Consider the following 13,479-nt stretch of genomic DNA (forward strand, 5'->3'; position numbering starts at 1 on the left):
ATCTCTGGGCTGGTGAGGTCAGACCCTTTCACCATCTATCATCCATTTTTCCTTGGCCCCAAAATATGTGTGTGTGTGTGTGTACATGCACACGTGTGTGCACACACACGCACCCATCTGAGATTGGAAAACAGGGAGATGTATTTTCTATGTCTGGTGTCATCTCCCATTCATATCCACCTGATCTTATGGTAAAGAAAGGAACATATTACGAGATCCAAATGCCAGATCTGTGGAATTATTTAATATTCACAAATAAGCAGAAAATACTGTGAACTGGAAATCGAAGAACTCCGAGCTAGTCGAAAGCCAGTGGTCTGTGCAATTATGATGATTGGAGGCGGGTGGCAGGAAGTGAAATTTCATCATTGAAGCTATTAGAAGTTAAAAGTGTCAATTTTTAAAGCTCAGGTCAAATTAATGAAAATTTTGTAAACATGATTGTTAGCTGTTTCTGATTTATTAAAAAGCAGCAAGGAGGGGGAAATCATTTGGTAAGAAGTCTAATAATTGTCAGCAAGGACAGTTAATGTTCATTTGTGACATCTCACATAATAACTACCCCATCACGCTTCCTGATACACTGGTTTGTTTTCAGCTATTAGATTAGCAATATAGAATAACTTCCTTAAAGATAATATGAACTGTTGATACAGAATACTAGGAACTGAGAAAGATAGACTAGTTTCTAGTAATAGCTAACGTCTCTTGTATTCTTGCTGAAATAGATTTACTGGCAACCCAATCAAATACTGCCCTTGACATTGGGGTGAGTAATTGTGCCCAGAGTAGGCAAGACAATCAAATAGAGTGTTTTTCCCTAAAATAATATCTGAAATTTTGACTGAGGTTAGACTTCCCATCAGCCTGGCTGGAACATAATTTTCAGCTTCTCCCTCCTTTGGCAACATCAACTATAACAAATCTTGGGCTTACTGGAAGTTTATATTCAGCTTGCCAATCACAACACCATAACTAAAAGTGCTTGATGACATAATAAAAAATAAAATACACTTAATAAAATGATAATTAGAATATCTTTAATAAAATGTACTTGCAAAACCTACTGCCTTCAACATCGTGAGTCATTGTATCCATTTTAACCATACTCACTTATAAAACAATTACTAGTACAATACAGGAACAGAGTCGGTTCACCAGTATTCAAGTGATTTTCATCAAATACGTCTCCACTCATTGAGCGTAACTGAGAAAAATGACTACAATGTGAACAAAAGCTAAATGGGAATAAAAATGCTTTTGCAAGATGCCCAGGTGAATGGAAGACAGCCTTGGTCCTCACCTACCACATTCAGAGAAGAGAAAAATGCAGATCAGCTGTATTGGGGATTTTCTTCATGTAATTTCTCCAACCTCCTACACATCCCTTTCTGCAGAATTTTTGAATTCCTGAGTTGAAATGGAGTTATCTTCTGGGCTCGCAACTGTTTGAGCAGATGTGACGGAACTACATGAAGTGAAATTCGGTAGTACAGATTAACAACCACGTAATGTGTGGGCATTATCTCAAAACAGCACTGTGTTACATACACAAACCAGAGTCTCAACGTCCTTGCTCTTTCTAGCCTTCACCAGCCACATATCCAGAGGCAGGATCCTGTGCTCATATCCTAAAAGTGATACAGAGAAGTGATACAGACAAGATAGCTCATCTGGAAAGCCTTACAGACAAGCATCCACCAAATACCCGCCTTAGAAACACCCATCACCAGGGGCGCCCAGGTGGCTCAGTCGGTTAAGCGTCCAACTTCGGCTCAGGTCATGATCACATGGTTTGTGGGTTCTAGCCCCTTGTCAGGCTTTGCGCTGACAGCTCAGAGCCTGGAGCTTGCTTCGGATTCTGTGTCTCCCCCTCTCTCTCTGTGCTACCCCCCCACCCCATGATCTGTCTTTCTCTCAAAAATAAATAAAACACATTAAACATTTTAAAAAAAAAAGAATCACCCACCAAATTTCTCTGCCACAAGGTCAAACCTCTTTGTAGTTAACCAACTTTGTCTGCCTCTTTAGCATCCATCCTTCCCTCTCCCCATAACTGCTTCCAGTTTCTAGCTCTCTATCCATGTTATCTAAGTAGGGCTCCCTTAGCCCCAGGCAGGACATAAGCATGAGCAGAGGCAATCAGTGGTTTCTATCTCTAGAACAGTTAGACATCCAACAGAAACAGATGGCACAATCCAGTGAGGATAAATTGAGGAGCACTTATTTACAAACAGACTAGTTACAAAGGGTACATAGGTTATAAAGGAAACATTAGAGATAATGTGGAAATTCAAGTTCATTGCAACTGCTATCACCCGTAGACCCAAAGTATCTGGAAAGGGAGAGGATATAGGAAACTGGAAACAGAGGGAATCATCTAGAGCGAGGACTTGTGGGCTTTTGGTGAAGTCCAAAATGACACCACGCGGGAAAGAGAAGGGTAATTACCCCGACCTCCTCTTCACGTCTGTGCCTTCCCGCTGAGACTCCTGATTGGCTGAGCTCAAACCAAATTGGGAGGGATAGGAGCCTGTTGATGCAATCCAAACAGATCACCCTCCTACAGCTGAAAGCTAGAACTGAGAAGAGGTGGAGAGCCAAGAAAACAGTCAGTACAATCTTCCTAGTCACAGGAGTTTGATGGGAAAGTAGTAGCCCAAGGCTCAACTAGACACTGTGATGTTATGAGAACAAACGGTGGACCCACCATGTGGGCATAGAGAATCCAGCCAGCCCATGGGAGGCAGAGCCCAGCAATGGACCCAGGCGATGTTGTGAGTCCTGATCACATCATACCTAAGGACAAAACTTTTCATTTAAAAACTGCTTTTTTTAACTCTATAAGCCAATTTCAATTTTTTTTTTTTTTTTTTACTTTCAACTGAAAGAGCTCTAACTGATACACTATGGACATCATTGAGAGTCAGCATAAGACTGAGTTCACATGCCGTTTCACTGTCAAAAAAATCAGACCACTAAAGGACCATAATTTATTCCAGGGGTGCCTGGGTGGCTCAGTTGGTTGAGATGGATGAGTTGGTCCAACTCTTGGTTTCAGCTCAGGTCTTGATCCCAGGATTGTGGGATCAAGCCCTGCATCAGGCTCCACACTGAGCGTGGAGTCTGCTTAGGATTCTCTCTCTCTCTCTCTCTCTCTCTCTCTCCCCCCCCCCCCTCCCTCTGTCCCTCTCCCTTGCTTGTGCACTCTCTCTCTAAAATAAGAAAAAAAATAATAAAAAATAAAGGGCCATCCTTCATTCCAGCTCATTCTCCCAATTCTTCCCCAAACTTAGCCATCTTCCTGACCTCTCCAGAAGCTCACCTCCAACTTTGAGATTCCTCTCAAAGTCAAATTTGTGCTTGTTTTGACAGATGAATCCCTTTCCAAACTTATTTTTGCAAAAACCTATGGAATACTTTTTTTGTAATCCAGACATTTATTTTTAGTATCCCCCCCAACCCTCAAAAATAATGGCTGACCACTCTGGAAAACAGGAGAACAGTATGGAGTTTCCTCAAAAAGTTAAAAATAGAACTACCCTACAATCAAGCCATTGCACTACTAGATATTTACTCAAAGGATACAAAAATAATAATTTGAAGGGGCACATGCACCCCAGTTTTTATAGCAGCATTACCACCAGTAGCCAAATTATGGAAAGAGCCCAGATGTCCATTGATTGATGAATGGATAAGGAAGATGTGATATATATAGAGAGAGGAATATTACTCCACCATCAAAAAGAATGATATCTTGGGGCACCTGGATGGCTCAGTTAACAAAGCATCCGACTTCAGCTCAGGTCATGATCTTCTGTTTTGTGAGCCCCACATTGGGCTCTGCGCTGACAGCTCAGAGCCTGGAGCCTGCTTGGGATTCTGTGTCTCCCTCTCTCTCTGCCCCTCCCTTGCTCATGCTGTCTCTCTCTCTCTCTCTCTCTCTCTCTCTCTCTCAAAAATAAATAAACATTAATTTTAAGAAAAAGAATGAAATTTTGCCATTTGCAATGATGTGGATGGACCTAGGGTATATTTTGCTAAGTGAAGTCAGTCTGTCAAAGAAAGACAAATGCCACATGATTTCACTCATATGTGGAATTTAGGAAGCAAAATGAACAAGATGCACATAGGGAAAAGGGAAAGAAAAAGAGAGGGAGGCAAGCCACAAGCGACTCTTAATTATAGAGAACAAACTGAGGGTTGCTGGGGGGGGGGGGGGTGGGCAGGGGATGGGCTAAATAGGTGATAAGCATTAAACAGGGCACCTGTGATGAACCCTGGGTGTTATATGTAAGGAATAAATCACTAAATTTTACTGCCAAAATCAATATTACACTACATGTTAACTAACTAGAATTTAAACAAAAACTTAAAAAATAAATGGCTGACCCAAACCTGACAGCACTAACGTTTTGTCTCCATGCTGGTGTTACGACAACTGACCTACCAGTTGTAAGATGCATCACAAGATATGGGTTCTAAATACTAAGAGCCTCAAACACTTGTGGATTCTCTTCTTCTGAGAAGAAGTTTAATATCAACTGTGCAGTAATACCAGTCACACTCCTTTGGACCCTAATATACGTTCTACAGTGACAGAGAAGGATGTGGTGCCAGAGATGGCATAAAGGGAATTAAATGCCCGTTGGGTCTATTTCATCCATGATACTGTTGAGTGAGAAGTCTCTGCCGATACATCATTCATGGTTGTAGTGACTCGGTATGATTGCAGTGCTTGATGTTCTTGGGGACAAAAAATGAGAGTTTTCTCAAAATCTGGGGAAGCCTTCGTATATCAGTTTGGATCCCCCGAGAAGCAGATACCAAAGCAGAATTCGTTATGCGACAGATTTATTGGTGGAAACGGGTGTGCGTATCAGTTACGCATAGGCGTGTAACAAATTACCCCCAACCCTTACAGTTTTCAACAACAAGTATTGAGTATATCAAACACTTTCTAAGAGTTAGGAATCCAAAAGTGGCTTAACGAGGTAGTTCTGGCTCAGGATCTTTCAGGAGGCTACAGTCCAATTGTTGGCTGGGGAAATAGTCATCTCAGGCTGGAAAAGTTGCTTCCAGCCTCACTTGCATGGTTGTTAGAGGGCTCAGTCTCTCAAGTGTAGTGTATGGCCAAGAAATTTTTATTTATTCATTATGTAGACCTCTCTACAGGCTACCATGGCATGGATTTGTTTTCCTTCAGAGCAAGCAAGCAATCAGGGTGAGACAGAGAGAAATCTTGCAAAAGCAAGCAAGAGAATACAACCAGAAGAGAAATCACATGCTTTTATAATCAATCTTAGAAGTGTCTACCCAAGAATGTGGATATCAGGAGTCGGGGATCATTGAGGACCATCATCCAGAGGACTGGCAATCATCATGTGTGAAGGAAAAGGAGGTTAGAATCAGAGCAGGTAAGAGTCTTCAGGTTATGCTGCAGATATAACCCCTGTGAAAGGAGAGAAGGAAGAACGGAGTAGGCAGAGTCTCAAAGGGCAGTGCAATCCTGAGAAAATTCTGCCTCGGCTGGTGGAGAGTGCCTAAGGCAAAGATGCCACTTGGAAGTATCCTGCATTTGGAAGGCTCTAGATTCCAGTACCCTGCTGTGCTCAGTAACTGCCTGGGAGTGGCTTGGGAGAAGCGTGGCCTGCCACAAATGCTGCAGTGAATCCAAAAATGTGGCCATTCGGAGGCCGGCAGTGAGTGATGCTCCCTACAGGAGGTTTCCTTCAAGGAAGTAGCAGACCGCCGCCATGACACTCATGCCATTACATGGTGTTCTACATTCGGGTATATCCGTTATGTGTGTTACTCCAAGTGGAAGGAGAACCACTGCCGGTGGACACCCACACCCTGACAGTTGTTGCAAAACCAAATGCCTTCCAAGCCCAGGCAGAGAACAGAGGTGAATGAATCACCGGAGCTGACCCAGGGAACGAAGGAATGCGTGCCCATCAAAAGCGGTAGCTCCCACGTGTCAGCTCCATCTGAAAGTTTCTGAATGGAAACGTCAACCTTCCAGTCCTAGATTTTTTAATTCTCCAAAAGAAGTCAGAAATCTGAAATTTTTCAATGAAGTCTTATGAATTTTAAGTGTGACTAACAAATCCAATTTCAAAAAAAAACACACAGACCTTCTCTTCAACAAATGGTATCGGGAAAATGGGATGGCGACGGGCAGAAAAATGAAGCGGGACCGCTTTCTCACACCATACACAAAAATAAATTCAAAATGGATGAAAGACCTAAATGCGAGACAGGAAACTATCAAAATCCTAGAGGAGAACACGGACAGCAACCTCTTTGAACTTGGCCAGAGCAACTTACTGGACCCACCGCTGAAGGCAGGGGTAATAAAAGCAAACATGAAGTATTGGGGCTTCATCAAGATAAAAAGCTTCTGCACAGCGAAGGAAAAACGTCAACAAAACTAAAAAGCAGCCTGCAGAATGGAAGAATATATTTGCAAACGGCAGAGCTGATAAAGGGTTAGTATCCAAAATCTATAAAGAACTTATTCAACTCAACTTGCAAAACACAAAAAAAAACACCAGTTAATAAATGGGCAGAAGACATGAATAGACACTTATTCCAAAGAAGACATCCAGATGGCTAACAGACGCATGAAAGGAAACACACGAAAGACACAATGAAGGGGCCCATGCCCCCCAATGTTTATAGCGGCATTATCAACAATAGCCAAACTACGGAGAGAGCCCAAATGTCCATCAACTGATGAATGGATAAGGAAGGTGTGTGTATATGTGTATATACCATATGATTTCACTCATTTGTCAGATTTAAGAAACAAAACAGATGAACTTATGGGAAAGAGGGGAAAAAAGAGAAGAGAGAGAAGCAAATCACAAGACACTCTTAACTATAGAAAACAAACTGAGGGTTGATGGAGGGGCAGTGGGCAGGGGCTTGGGCTAGATGAGTGATGGGTATTAAGGAGGGCACTTGTGATGAGCACTGAATGTTGTATGTAGTGACGAATCACTGAATTCTACTTCTGAAACCAATGCTGCACTGTATGTTAGCTAACTAAAATTTAAATTTAAAAAAAAAGGAAAAAAAATAAAGTTGCGTGTAATAGGAAAAAAAGTGCATTGGAAGCCACATTGTGCTATTTAAATGTAAATGAATGATCAAGGCCGATTCTGTGTTCCTGTACATTAAAACAAGTTGTGTCGGTTTAAGAAAAAATACAGGGTGGCAACTAGACATGTCTATAGGCCATAAATAGGCTACTAGTTACTGTTTTATAACATCCTATTTATAGCAATGCAGAGTAATGTACAATAAAACAAAAACAAAAACAAAAGTGGGACGCCTGGGTGGCTCAGTCAGTTGAGCATCTGACTTGATTTCAGCTCAGGTGATGATCTCACAGTTCATGGGATCCAGACCCACAGCTGGCTCCACAGTCAGAGCAGAGCTTGCGTGGGATTCTCCTCTTCCCTCTCTCTCTGCCCCTGCCCCACTTGAGTTTGCTCTCTCTCTCTCTCTCTCAAGATAAATAAATGAACAAAAAAAAATAAAACACAAATTTCTTGTCATTCACATTTGAGCTTCATCTAAAGAAAAGCTACAACGAGGTCCAGTCAATGTTAATTTTTCCCTTTAACATTATGGAATTGTGACTGGCAACCAATGTCTTCTCATGTACAACTCTGTATTTTTTTTTCTCTTAAAGACAAGCGTGGGGGCGTCCAGGTGGCTCAGTTGGTTAAGCGTCTGACTTCAGCTCAGGTCATGATCTCTTGCTCTGTGAGTTCAAGTCCCCCCGTAGGTTTCCGTGCTGACCGCTCAGAGCCCGGAGCCTGCTTCAGATTCTACGTCTCCCTCTCTCTCTGCCCCTCCCCTGCTCACACTCTGTCTCTCTCTTTCTCTCAGAAATAAATATTTTTTAAAAAATGTCTGCAGGGGCGCCTGGGTAGCTCAGTCAGTTACACCTCCGATTCAGCGCAGGTCATGATCTTGTGGTTTGTGGGTCTGAGTCCTGAGACCGGCTCTGTGCTGACAGCTTGGAACCTGGAGCCTGCTTGGGATTGTCTCCCTCTCTGTGCCCTTCCCCCACTTGTACTTTGTCTCCCTCTCCCTCTCTCTCAAAAATAAACATTAAAAAAAAATTTTTAAATGTTTGCAGGTTCATAGTATAACTTAAAAATCTAATTCAAAGTATCTAATTTTATTGTTACTCTTTCTAAGGCATTTTCTTAGATATACCTAGCTTTAATTTATTATTTTTTTAAAGTCGTGTCCAATTCTTACAAGCCTTTTAAAAATTAGATCTGCATTAGCTATTATTTTGAAGTGTAAGATTTAAATACTTTAATGATGACCCATGATAAGCACTTAATTGAGTGTTTATTCGTAACAAAATGTATTGATTGGTGATTGGTCTTCAGTGTTAAAGTTTAAAGAGACTGAAACTTTTTACATTTCTTTTTTGTATAAAAAAAAAAAAGAAACTCACAAATCTTCCTTCAAATCGCACAGCCTTCCTTCATTTATTTTTAATAAACATATCCAAACCCTATGGCTCAAATGAAGGATAAAGGCCCCCCTGGGACTTATCCCCCCATGATTTTCTCTGAGCTCCAATTCACTTTCTTTGAAGTGGAACTTACTTCCATACCTCTCCCCATCTTAACATCCCTAACACAAATGTTAAAAGTAGGATTAACCTGCTTCTCTTACGGATTCAAAGCACCTAAATTTTCCTTATCTTTCCAGTCTTGGCAAATGTACAATAAGACTACACATTTTATAGATCTGGTTTCAAAAGATTTAAAATTATTCCACATTGTGGTTTCTCATAAGATACACATAAGCTAAGCAGATCTTCCAATTTTAACAGGTTTTATTGTACCATATTATTTTTAGAAGTACATTCAATAATATCATCACCCAACTCGTCAACAAGAGTTCGTGAGAACAAATACAAATTTTCAAAATTCGACTTTTATATGAAAGCCTGACTTTCGCCGTTAGCATATTCTGTAGTCCATGGCTTTCCTTAAAGAGACCACTCATTTTGTTCACTTCGGAGACAACATCTACCCAATATTCAAAACTCACTATGTATAGTTTTTCTTCTAGTTTGTCGTTCAAGTAAAGATGGTGTTTTATGACAAAAAAAAAATCTAATTGGATTAACAACTCAGTGGCATATGTGTTTTGCCTTAAGACAAACATCATACTTTTGGTATGCAGCAGATATATTTTATGCTTACTTCCTATTTTGTCACACCGAACATTAAAAAGATGTGTCATTAAGAGTTGATATTACCAAAATTTCTTATTTTTATTACTTCATGAAGGGCATTCTTTAGTGAAACTGCCTCTTTTTTCTACCTTACTAGGACTACATCGCTTTGTGCTCAGTTGCTAGAAGTTTTACTCACCATTGATTTTTCATATACAAATGTCAACACGGTGAAAAAGGCAAACGATACCTTACTATTACTATGAAAACAACAATTATTACTTTATCGTTCTCCTACAGGAGTTTCAGAGACCCCAGAGTTTCATTGACTACATTTTGTGAACCATTAACGTAGAGAATAATTTTATTTTATATTATTAATTTTATAAGGATGATTTAAGCATATTAAATTTATATGAGGGGTCATACCTTATTTCATCGTACATTTTGTTATTCTCCATTAAAAATATATCTAAGATTTTAAGATGCATCATTTGATTTAAACCCTGTAAAAGGTGTGATGGTAGTCCACGTTTGTTAACACAGTGTAGTAAAATCCACACTTAGTATAGGTACCATTTATCCAAAAGTTGGATTCCTTCCTACTAGGAGCACAGGGATGTAGTTAAAAATAAACAACAGCAGATACAAAGTCATACCTGCTCATTCAGAACAAATGCTTGGAGCTGGCCCAGTGAAACATCTTTCCAAAGCCAACAGAGTGAATTGTGTGTAACTAAGACTATTGACTTAAGAGTCTTATATGTGGTTTTTCCTTGGCAATGTGAGAATTTCATTTTGTTTGTTGCAAATAGCAAAAAAGGATTTCTTTGAGAAATGTTTAGCAATGACTACAATTAAATGTGCCTGCTAACAGCATCAAGGATAATACCAAATATAATATAGCATGAAGATAAACAATGGAGCCAAATGACCTGGGATCAAGTCCTACCACTTACTACCCATGAAAGATAGGGCATCTGTGAAATGGGGCTAGTAATAATGTTTCCCCATATTATTACCAATGAACATTATTATTAATAATAAAATAGTTTTTGAAAGACACCATGCATTAATATATGTAAAGCTCTCAAAAAAGTGCCTGGAATAATAAGTAATAAATATTTTTATTTCATTTATTTCATTTCATTTGTACCAGTAAAAATTGTGAAAGACTTTGGAATAGGCAAAAATAAGATTACTAGGTACCCTGTCCAGTCCACCCCTTTGGGTTATCTCAGCTTTTAATTATCACTGAGCTATTTTCCAACTTTAGAAGTTGTAGAAACCTAACCGTAACGCAAAAGATTCTTGTGAGTTGGAAAACAATTGATTATTGCCCTGTAGTTATTGACTGATTTTACAACTCTGCATAAACTCACTACAGCATTCCTGATTATTTATGGATGCGCACACTTTTAGAATTTTCTTTGAGTGAATCGGAATGTCTTCCTGGTGCCCTCATTAATTAATGAATTATAAAATCTTTGATGAGTGTTCATTTTATGCTTGTATGAGCATCATGATTTTAGCATTTTAAAAAATTATTTTTTACTTCATTATTATTGCACAGATATCTGACATTAATTAAAGGGGAAAACGCACTATGAGGAGAATTAATGTAATTTTGGAATATAGTGGGAGCAGGTGGCATCGTTTATTGGAGACAGCGTTGGTAATCCTCAGAGAGCATCATATTAATGGCACTGAGTTATTAAATCAAAGGTAATCAGGTTAGACTTTTCATGATTGAAAAGGGTAGGGAAGTGAATATAGTTTTTTTTAAGTTCCTTTTTTAGTTGACAGTGTTTAAATATTTTATTTTCGGCTTAGTTATCCTGAGTATTTACTTAGGTGGAAAATCTCATTTCATGACAAAACTACGTATATAAAATGCTATCTACAAAACTCTAAAAGCTTTTTTCTCTCTGGTCCTGTCACTGTAATTTAACTTGATTTCCTGGCTGTTCTGTCCAAGGTAATAATTCTGGAACTGGAGGCAGCAAATCAGTTGTTTCTATTCTATTCCATTCCACCCTCTTCCTTAGACAGACTAAAAATTCACTGAATTCTCTGAATATTGAATTTCTGTTCCATTACATGATGGCATCTCATTTTTGCATTTAAAAAAAATGGCATTTATTTCATACACAATTTATAACTGAATGGTTAAGAATGTTTATGTATATCTGCTTTAAAGAAAGCTCTTTTATTTTTCCCTTTATATGGCCCTACATTTAACAATACTAATACAATAAAACCAGAAAGTTAAGACTCAGTAATTTGGATGTCTTAATAATTTTGGCGGAAAGGACTAAATTGGAACTGACTTTTGTACATCTGCTCATTTAAGAAAATGATTTATTGAGTATATTTAGTATAAAATAGTTAAAAATATCTATGTTTTATTTATCAAAGTGAGGAAAATATTTCAAGGGCTTTACATATTTGTTTCTACGTAATTTTGTGATAATAACAGATAATTATTATTTACTAATTTAAGATACCCACTTATACGATGGTTTGTGGTTCTGATATACACTAAACATTCTCAGTTGCTTTTTGTAACAATATCCCATAATTTAAAGTAATCTTCCTGACAAATAAGCAAGAGTTTGGGTATTTCTTTTCATGTGTACAATATAAAAATGTTTTTATCCTAAAATATCTGAGTGCCACTTTACTTGTGCAAATGTATTAAACACATTCTATTGTCTGTTTTATAGCAAGGACTCAATAACCAACAACGTAAATTGGTGCAGTCACTCTGGAAAACAGCGTGGAGCTTCCTCAAAAAGTTAAAGATAGAACTACCCTGCAACCCAGCAATGGCACTACTAGGTATTTATCCAAACAATACAAAAATACTGATTTCCAAAGGGCGTATGCACCCCTATCTTTATAGCAGCACTATCTACGATAGCTAAATTATAAAAAGACCTCACATGTCCATGGACTGATGAATGGATAAAAAAGATGTGTACATATGTGTGGAATATTACTCAGCCATCAAAAAGAATGATATCTTGCCATTTGCAATGACATGGATGGAGCTAGAGCGTACCATGCTAAGCAAAATAAATCAGCCAGAGAAAGACAAGTACCGGATGATTTCACACATATGAACAAAACAGATGAACATATGGAAACGTGGAGGAGAAAAGAGAGAGAGGAGAAACAAACCACAAGAGACTCTTAGGGTTGATGGAGGGAGACTGGTGGGGGATGGTCTGGATGGGGGATAGATACTAAGGAGGGCACTTATTGTGATGAGCACTGGGTGTTGTATATAAGTGATGAATCACTGAACTCTACTTCTGAAACCAATATGGCACTATATGGTAGCCATCTAGAATTTAAATTAAAATTTTAAGAAGAAAAAAAATAAACCAACTTTCCTTTGCTGCCACTGTTTTATTCCAAGAAGCAACTCAAGTCTGCCCTCCCAGCCCTATGGAAAGATTCTGCACCAACATGGCAGAATCAGGCGGAAAGCAAAGTGGGAAGTTTTGCTGATCCATTTCACCATCTTTCACAGAGCCGGAAAACTTTCATACAGATTTATACCCTCCTTCCAAGCTTCCGACATGCAATTATGTAAGTAGAAGTAAAACTAAAACCTTCTGAGGAACTAGTGTTTAATCAGCATAAAATTCAGTATTTCCCAAGTGACCAGTATTTGCATAGCACTTCCAGAAAGTAGATGAACTCCCTTCGTTTGGGTGTGAAGTGATGATCTCTAGTCTTGCATCGCTTGGACTGGCCAAAAGATTCTATGGATCAGTCAAACTCAATCACTCCTACTTACCACCGATAAAAGAATGGGGAGAGAGAGACAGAGAATGAGGGAAAACAATCCTGATTTGGATGAGACGCTAATGAGATAATGCGGAGTTTTCATTGAATTATAAAATCATCCCCCAAACAAAAGCTTGGTTTATCACCCACTAATCACAAATTATGCAAGTTTGCTGCCAGCTCCGCTTTCTTAACCATGTGGGGAACTCTTAGAGGCAACGGTGATCTACTTGGAGAAATACAGCAAGAGACAGAAGCATTGCCCAGGCAGCCCTGGATACAGGAAGCCCTAAATCTATGAACTGGAATTAGAGTAAATGAGAGAAGCCTGTGCTATTTCCGCAAGCTCTTCTGTGGCTTTGAGTCACTGACCTCATTCAGACATTCCTTCATTCATATCATCTTTAGGCACTGGATTTATTTAAATTCGATCAGCTTTTGTATTTTTTTTATGGGTAAGAAAA

This window comes from Panthera pardus, unplaced genomic scaffold (assembly GCF_024362965.1).
Source record: "Panthera pardus isolate Hobbes unplaced genomic scaffold, ASM2436296v1 HiC_scaffold_10, whole genome shotgun sequence".
Classification (NCBI taxonomy): Eukaryota; Metazoa; Chordata; class Mammalia; order Carnivora; family Felidae; genus Panthera; species Panthera pardus.